The sequence below is a fragment of the Erythrolamprus reginae genome, chromosome 5 (genome assembly GCF_031021105.1).
Source record: "Erythrolamprus reginae isolate rEryReg1 chromosome 5, rEryReg1.hap1, whole genome shotgun sequence".
In the NCBI taxonomy this organism is placed as follows: Eukaryota; Metazoa; Chordata; class Lepidosauria; order Squamata; family Dipsadidae; genus Erythrolamprus; species Erythrolamprus reginae.
In genome coordinates this window covers 84,306,825-84,316,418 of record NC_091954.1, presented here as the reverse complement: position 1 = coordinate 84,316,418, position 9,594 = coordinate 84,306,825, and positions in this window count along the sequence as shown.

Sequence of the window (9,594 nt, the reverse complement as noted above, 5' to 3'; positions counted from 1 at the left end):
AACACAGTACATATTATACATATGTATAATAAGGGGCGTGCATAAGTGCACCAGTGTGCCTTCCGTCCCCTGTCCAATTGTCTCTCCTTATCTCATTTATCTTTTCTTCTTTTCAAATATGTTCACCTATATTTTTATATCTTTTCTTCTATTCTTTTCTTTATTTATATTATTACATATCTATTCTCTTCAATGTGTATTATGTATTGGACAAAATAAATAAATAAAATAAAATAAATAAATAAATATAGTTAATAATATAGTTCAAATATCTATATACATCGTCAGGATAGACATAACCAGCTGAGGCTGAGGCTTCATCTAATGGTGGAAACATTTACCTCCAGTTCTGACCAGGATTAGAAATCGGGACCATGGGGAGGAGTAGCAGCTGGTTTTTAACTTGTGGTGTTCTTAAAATTAATTTAATATTGGATTTGTCTTGTATTGCTGTTGCTGTGAGCCGCCCCGAGTCTGCGGAGAGGGGCGGCATACAAATCTGATTAAACTGAAACTGAAACTGAAACACACACAAGTGCACGGCAGCCAGAGCAGGGACCTTCCTGGATGTGGATGAGAGGCAGCCTTCTATTGGTTCATCACTAGTGGTCAGGATGAATCCTAGAAAGTGATTGGTCAGTGAGCGTTCCCTGTGCCTCCACTCTTCCTGTTGCTGATAGCTGGAGGGATTGTGAGGGGAATGTTTATGTTCAGATGGAGGCGGCTGGCGGCGGGCCGGATAAATGGCCTCCGTGGGCCGTATCCGGCATGCGGGTCATAGTTTGGGGACCCATGTTTAATTTCCCCACGGCACACCTGACCATGTCTCATGGCACACTAGTGTGCCGTGGCACACTGGTTGAAAAACACTGTTCTAGTGAATATTTATCTGTGTCTTCTATTTTACTTCCACAGTAGAACAAAAAAGCCTCTTCCTGTGAAGGCTTTTCCAGTTCCTTATTCTGATTTTCTCCTGGAACAAAAGAAAGCCCTTTCTAGTGAAATCTTCCCTGTGTGTTTATTCTGATTTTCACCTGGACTGGAACAAAATCATCTGGTGGCAGGCCTTAACTAACAACCCTACACTTATTTTACTCCGTCCGTGGTCCACCCACTATTTAATTTACCATTTCTGTCTGTGCCTCTTTCCCAAACTGTATACTTGTCTCTCCCCCCACCACCTCTCTCTCATGCACACAGATCCTTGCTAAAATTGCTTTCCATGAAACTAGCCCCTGGTGCCAGAAAGGTTGGGGATCTCTGAATTAGACCATGCAGGATCCCTACAGGAGAGCCTTTTTAAGGAGTATGTATTAATAGAAAAGGTACTAATTTAGCTCGGATCCTAAACAGTTGCACATAAAAAACAGAGGAGCACTGATCAACTATCATAGCCACATTTTGGATCTGAATAGAGGGCCTGGACAAAGTATCAGAATAGCAGACTAACACTTAGAAGGAACTTTGGAGGGGAGCCATATTATTTCAGAGAAATGATTGTCCAGTCTTTTCTTTAAAACTTCCAGTGATCAAGCATCCAGAACTTCTGGAGACAAGCAGACGCACTAGTTCACCAGTGTGCCTTTCATCCCCTGTCCAATTGTCTCTCCTTTATCTCATATACTGTGTTTTCCCAAATGTAAGACAGTGTCTTACTTTCTTTTTACCCCCAAAAGCCCCACTACGTCTTACTTTCGGGGTATGTCTTACATTGGAAAAAAATTGAAAGGGTCGCGTTCCCGAAGGCATCTCCCCAGAGTCCAGAAGGGCAGCCGCGGGACAGGAGCCTCGTGAGCCCTTTTTCAAGTTCAACCTCAGGGCTCCAAGCGGCGTGCATGCGTGGAGCCGCAGACGCGTGTCGGGGAAGTGTGTGTCTGGAGTGGAGGAGCCGCTCTGCGCAGTTGGGCAGCCCCACCTGCCTGCCGGAAAGGAGGTGGGCGAAGGAGGGCACAGCTCCGGCCGCTCACTTCAGAGCCGGTCGGCCTTGCTGGCCGCTTGCAGCCGAGCCTCGGCAGGACTCGGTTGCTGGGACGAGCGCCTTCGCTGCAAGCTGCCGCCCGCTCGGCTCGCTTCGGACCAGCGCCGTCCTTCGCTTTGCCAAGCCGGGGAAGAGGCGGTGGCGCTGCGGCGAGGCGAAGGCGAGGGGCGCGCGGGGAGCTTGGAAGCGACGTCATCGGGCTCCCCCCGACAATACCCCCATGTTTCCCCGAAAGTAAGACATATGTCTTACTTTCGGGGTAAGGCTTATATTAGCCGACCCCCTTCAAACCCCCGATACGGCTTACAATCGGGGGTGTCTTACTATCGGGGAAACACAGTATCTTTTCTTCCTTTCATATATCTTCTCCTCTATTTTTATATCTTTTCTTCTATCCTTTTCTTTATACATAATACTACATGTCTATTCTCTTCAATATATATTGTGTATTGGATAAATAAATAAATAAATAAATAAATAAATAAATAAATAAATAAAATAAATCATTCTCACTGTCAGGAAGTTTATTCTTAGTTTTAGGTTGCTGCTCTCTTTGTTCAGTTTCCATCCATTACTTCTTTTCCTTCTGGTGTTTTGGAAAATACATTCTTCCCATTTATTTATTTATTTATTTATTTATTTATTTATTTACTTACTTACTTACTTACTTACTTACTTACTTACTTACTTACTTACCTACCTACCTACCTACTTACTTACTTACTTACTTAATTTATTGTTAGAGTTGGAAGGGACCATGTGGGTCATCAAGTCCAACCCCCTGCCTAAGCAGGAATCCTATAGCATCCCAGCCAAATGGCAGTCCAATTTCCTCTTTAAAATGTCCAGAGTATTGGAGTTCACAACGTCCGCTGGTAGGTTGTTCCACTGGTTGATCGTTCTGACCGTCAGGAAGTTCTTCCTTATTTCCAGGTTGAATCTCTCCTTGGTCAGCTTCCAGCCGTTGTTCCTCGTCCGGCCCTCCGGTGCCCTGGAGAATAAACTGTTCCCCTCCTCTCTGTGGCAACCCCTTGTATACCTGTAGACTGCTATCATGTCCGCTCTGGCCCTCCTTTTCTCTAGGCTATCCATGCCCAGTTCCTGCAGTCTCTCTTTGTAAGTCTTGGTTTCTAGACCCCTGATCATTTTGGTTGCTCTTTTCTGCACCTTCTCCAGAGTTTCAATGTCTTTTTTGAAGTGTGGTGACCAGAACTAAACACAGTACTCCAGGTGTGGTCTGACCAGGGCGTAGTAGAGTGGTATTAAGACTTCCCTGGTCTTGGAGTGTATTCCCCTGTTGATGCAGCTTAGGATTGTATTGGCTTTTTTGACTGCTGCTGCACATTGTTGGCTCATGTTTAGTTGATTATCTACCAAGACTCCGATATCTCTTTCACCATCGCTACTGCTGAGAGGGGTTTATCCCAGGCTGTATGTGTGTCCAGTTTTTTTTTTACCTAGGTGAAGGACTTTGTTCTTGTCGATGTTGAACATCATTTTGTTGATGTGGGCCCACTGTGTTAGTCTGTCCAGGTCTTTCTGTAATTTGAGCCTGTCTTCAAGGGTGTTGGCTACCCCCGCCAGCTTGGTGTCGTCTGCGAATTTGATTAGTTCTTTCTGGCATCCCCTTAAAAGCCTATCACACTCTTGGGTAAAGCAGGTGAGCCATTTCCTCCTTTCAGTGGTCCATGAAAATACATCTATAGTACTGTATATAAATAATAAAGTTGAAAAAAGATGAACAACATTTTCACAGAACTGTAGATATGTTGACGCTGAGTATGACAAGGAATGGCTGGGAGGAGAGGGGCCAGGCGAGGCACCCTTTGATGTGAATGACATTGAGTTGGCTATGCTCACCTGGTCATATGACCACAAAACCACAACCACCAAACTACGCCCACAGAACCGGTAGGGAAAATTTTTAGATTTCACCACGGGATGGAAGAATCATTTCTGACAGAATAGTGGGAGGGGGTTGGAAGGATTGAATTCACCCCTCCATCCTGTCTGAACCTATCCTTACATCTATGCACCATCCAATCACAACAAATAAAATTTCTTGGATGACAAGAAGGAATAATAGGAAAGTGAACACAAGAACAAGGGGACGCAATCTGAAGTTAGTTGGGGGAAAGATCAAAAGCAACATGAGAAAATATTATTTTACTGAAAGAGTAGTAGATCCTTGGAACAAACTTCCAGAAGGCGTGGTTGGTAAATCCACAGTAACTGAATTTAAACATGCCTGGGATAAACATATATCCATCCTAAGATAAAAATACAGGAAATAGTATAAGGGCAGACTAGATGGATCATGAGGTCTTTTTCTGCCGTCAGTCTTCTATGTTTCTATGTTTCTATGTACAAGTATTCTTTGCCTCCTAAAGGAAAAACAATTCAGTTGCTTTGAAACAACTATGACCTGGATGACTGAGGATCTCCATAGACATTTCTCCAGTTGCCACTTTATCTGTCAAATTTGACAGCTTTGTAGGATGTAGAGTCCCTGAACTGATAGAAGTGTCCTGAAAGTGAAATAATGCACATGTATCTAGAACATTATGCTCAGAAATGATCAATAAATTATTGCACTTTTCAAATCAGCTGTGCAATACTGAAAATTGGTTAGCTGCTTTTCTTCTCCTTCACAGAAATTTATTTCACTAAGTTAGTGTAAAAGAAGGCAGATCTTGAAAACCGAACATACTAATTGCTTTATATAATTCATTAAAGATATAAGCTAGGAATGACTACTATTCAAGATTTGTTAGTTATAAATAGTTTTATTTACTTTCAAACATTAAATCACTAGCATCATTGAGTAATGCTGCTCAGCAATGCTAACTGGAATGTACAAAATATTTGGCATTATTTTCTTCAAAGCAGGAAATGGCATTTCACCAAAGTACGCATGAAGTAATTGTAGTTTTGCTGTCCTGAGGATTCAGGTTTAATGAATATCATGTGGCTGAAAAAATGTGCTTTAAAACTGGTATCATGTGCTTGCTTAATAACTAATAACTCTTGATGATCACCCATATTATGTATACAAACTATATTTTAATTGCCAGGATTTTTAACTGCTTAAAGATTTTCAAAAACCTTACATGTATCGAAGCGTGGAACTCATTACCGGACTCAATTGTGTCAACCCCTAACCCCCAACACTTCTCCCTTAGACTCTCCACGATTGACCTCTCCAGGTTCCTAAGAGGTCAGTAAGGGGCGTACATAAGTGCACTGGTGTGCCTTTCGTCCCCTGTCCAATTGTCTTTCCTTTCTTTCACCTATCATATATATTTTCTTTCTTTCATATATCCTCTTCTCTAAGTTCACTTTTACCCTTATATATATTACCACATGTCTATTTTTCTTCCTATGTATTTGTGTATTGGACAAATGAATATTGGACCAGAATATCTTTGGGACCGCCTTCTGCCACACGAATCCCAGCAACCGGTTAGGTCCCACAGAGTCAGCCTTCTTCGGGTCCCGTCGACTAAACAATGTCGTCTGGCGGGACCCAGGGGAAGAGCCTTCTCTGTGGTGGCTCCGACCCTCTGGAACCAGCTCCCCCCTGAGATTAGGATTGCCCCCACCCTCCTTGCCTTTCGTAAACTCCTTAAAACCCACCTCTGCCATCAGGCATGGGGGAACTAAAACTTCTCCCCCTTGCCCATATTGTTTGCTGTCTGATTGATTGTGTGCTTGTTTTTTATATATACAGTATTGGGATTGTTTTATGAATTTCTCAACTTAAAATTGTAATTGGATTGGTGGGCATTGGATTTGTCACTATGTACTGTTTTTTACTATTGTTGTGAGCCGCCCCGAGTCTGCGGAGAGGGGCAGCATATAAATCCAATAAATCTAATCTAATCTAAAATAAATAAATAAATAAATGTAACTAGTAGCAAGAGGACATATCTGGTAAGCTCCAATGTGTTGAAAAGTTGACATAAAGGGCCGCGGTCCAAAGAATTACCCAGATTTATATGAGATTTTAGTTATCCTTGCAGAATTTTTGTCTATTTTTCTACAGTCATCTTTTTTTTTAAGCTGTAAAGCTTGGTGTGAAAATTGATTAGCTTGGTTAGGCTGCTAATTAGAAAAATGTTTGTTCCGAAGTACGTTTCAATTCATTCAATTCAACAAGGTTTACTCATTGCAGAAGTACATCTTTACAAAAAAAACTCAAGGGAAGAGATGAGATACATCTTGCAAAAGCTGGAGAGGAATTGTTTGGCAGGCGAGTGGCTAGTCTCATTAGGAGGGCGTTAAACTGGAACAAAAGAGGGAAGGTGGCAAAAGCCCAGGACTAAATATGCAGCCAAGAAAGCAGAGTACAAAGAGAGAAGCAGGAGGCCAGGATAAGGATTCAGATTATTGGAGGACACTAAACAGAGATACCAGTAGGGGGTACTCAACTATTTCTACAATATTATGCCTAATATGGAAAATAAACAAGCTCTAGAGATAATAATTTAGGAAGCCAAATGCAATATGTTAGGTAGCATTATAAGTTGGTGGGATGATTCTCATGATAGACAAACAGCTCTGGAATGTTAGAATTTATGCAAGCAAAGAGGACTGCGGCATTACCTTGTATGCAAAAAAAAAAAGTCTTTGTACAGATATTCAGGAATCAGAACATGAAAATCCTGTTCATTATATCTAGACAAGAATAAGAGGCAAGACAAACAAAAGTGTTACACTTGTGGGAGTTTATTATAAGTCTACATATATCTGAAGATTCAGAAACCCAACAAATTTTTGTCTTCTTTCTCAGATAACTTCACTTATCTAAAGAGAGAAGAAAGAACAAGGGATGTGGAGGTCAGAATTGGTTGAATAAGTTGAAGGTTACTGGCATTTGAGAAGAAATGATGTGTTATTCTTGAATGTCTGATATCCAGAGGAGGAGATTATGGTAACCTTACCACCTCCAATTTTAGTTCTGACTCTACATTATGGTTATGCAGAGTTTGAAGGGGTAAAAGGGATTTTGGAGTGTGTTTGCATATAAAACCTGCTTTGTCTTTCCTGTAATTGTTCTGTAGCTGTCAAAGGCAGCTATGTAATTCTAGGTGAAGCCTCTTCTTCTTTAAAGCGCTTCTGATAGGACTGTATGAATGATGCTGCAGGCTTCCAAATACATTTTTCTCTGAAGTACTTCAAAATTCTATTGAAAAGCAGTTTCTTTAAGAAATGGTCCCTGTAGGTGCATGGAAGCTGCAATAGTTCAAGTATGCTCAATTTGCTCTTATTAGAGATACAGTAGTACCTCTACCCACAAATGCCTCTACTTACAAACTTTTCTAGCTAAGAACTGAGTGTTCAAGATTTTTTTTGCCTCTTCTCAAGAACCATTTTCCACTTACAAGCCTCCGAAACTGTAACTGGAAAAGGCAGGGAGAAGCCTCCATGGGGGCCTCTCTAGGAATCTCCTGGGAGGAAACAGGGCTGGAAAAGGCAGGGAGAAGCCTCCATGGGGGCCTCTCTAGGAATCTCCTGGGAGGAAACAGATCCTCCACCCTCCCTGTGTTTTCCCCATTTGCACACATTATTTGCTTTTACATTGATTCCTATGGGAAAAATAGCTTCTTCTGATAAACCTTTCTACTTAAAAACCTGGTCACATAATTAATTAAGTTCGTAAGTAAAGGTACTACTGTATTAGGTGTCAGGGCTGCTGATAGGCCAGTATTACTGCTACTGGCATCAGGGGCCCGGCCAAATTGAAAAATGGAGGGGGGGGGTTAATACATAATTGATATGTCGCAAAATAAAGTAGTTTTAAAATGGTGGGGGGGGCAGACACTTAGGCTGTATGGGGCCCCAAAATTCCTGATGGCAGCCCTGTTAGGCGTACCTCTACTTATGAACTTAATTCGTTCTGTGACCAGGTTCTTAAGTAGAAAAGTTTGTCAGAAGAAGCAATTTTTCTGTATTCCTGTATTAGGAATCTTTCATATTGTATGTCAGCAATCAAAGTAGTTATATCCCTAGTTATAGAACAAATTATAGAAAGCTTGTTGACTGTATCGCTAAACTGATAGTTTTGACCCCCTCCATCATTCATACTGCTAAGGTGAGATTTGGTTGTTCTTTTCACTGATTAGGCAAAGACAGAGTCAAAGATAGATTATTATTTTGATGCTTGCTTTATGAAACTTTCAGCAAAAACTCAGTGCATGTGTAAGAATTAAAAGATCTGAAGCAGCCCCAGTTAATTAGGTACAAGATCATTACTTAATTCATTGCTGATAACAACTACGGAAAACACAATAGGCTTCATACTTTAAATTTCTCACCCCTCCTTTCTATATGTGAGCTTATCTCCTGGCAGTGATGGATAACCTAGTCAAGTTTCCATGTCAGAGATATTGCTTCATGATCCACCTTTCCCTAATAGCTAATGCTTATGAAACAAAGGAGAGGATAAATCCTTAACAGGATTTTCTTCACAATGATTTTTATATTTTGAGCAATATGCTAGGCATGGATTTCTTTTGTTTCTGTGGCTAACCATTGGCTGTTTAAGAATAGTGTAGAACATTTTTTAGACAGAAGAGATTCCACAGAAATTAACAGAGCAATAAATAAGAATTACAAGATGAATGGAATATTTTTTAAAGCTCTCTCTGTGTATAATCTTTCATTCCTTCGTGTTTGGATTTCGAAGTGAAAATTCTTTAATTTATTGCTTGGTATTGTGAATGTAAAGAAACAATTTTTCACAGAATTTATTTTGCAATATAAAAGGCATGTAGGCAGACAGTATTCTGTTAAAATGATCGATGGTTCTTGTTATGATATTTTCCCCCATGTAAAGGTCTGTAGGGTTAGGGAAACAAAAATAATTTGTTGACTTCATTGGGTCTCAACAGCAGGGCTAGAGTGAAGAAAAGAAGATAAAACAGAATTCTAGATTTCACCACCAATACCTATGGTATTGCCACATGAAACAGCTACCTTTGAAAAGTGGTCGGAAACTTCAGATCGTGCAGAATGCAGCTGCGAGAGCAGTCATGGGCTTACCTAGGTATGCCCATGTTTCACCATCACTCCGCAGTCTGCATTGGCTGCCGATCAGTTTCCGGTCACAATTCAAAGTGTTGGTTATGACCTTTAAAGCCCTTCATGGCATTGGACCAGAATATCTCCGAGACCGCCTCCTGCCGCACAAATCCCAGCGACCGATTAGGTCCCACAGAGTGGGCCTTCTCCGGGTCCCGTCAACTAAACAATGTCGGTTGGCGGGCCCCAGGGGAAGAGCCTTCTCTGTGGCGGCACCGGCCCTCTGGAACCAACTCCCCCCGGAGATTAGAACTGCCCCTACTCTTCCTGCCTTCCGTAAACTCCTTAAAACCCACCTTTGCCATCAGGCATGGGGGAACTGAAACATCTTCCCCTGGGCATGTCTAATTTATGCATGGTATGCTTGTGTGTATGTCTGTTAGTATATGGGGTCTTTTTAAAATCTTTAATATTTTAAATTGTCAGATTATTTATGATTTGTTTCCACGTGTTGTGAGCCGTCCCGAGTCTTCGGAGAGGGGCGGCATACAAATCTAAGTAATAAATAAAATAAATAAACATACATTTGGCAT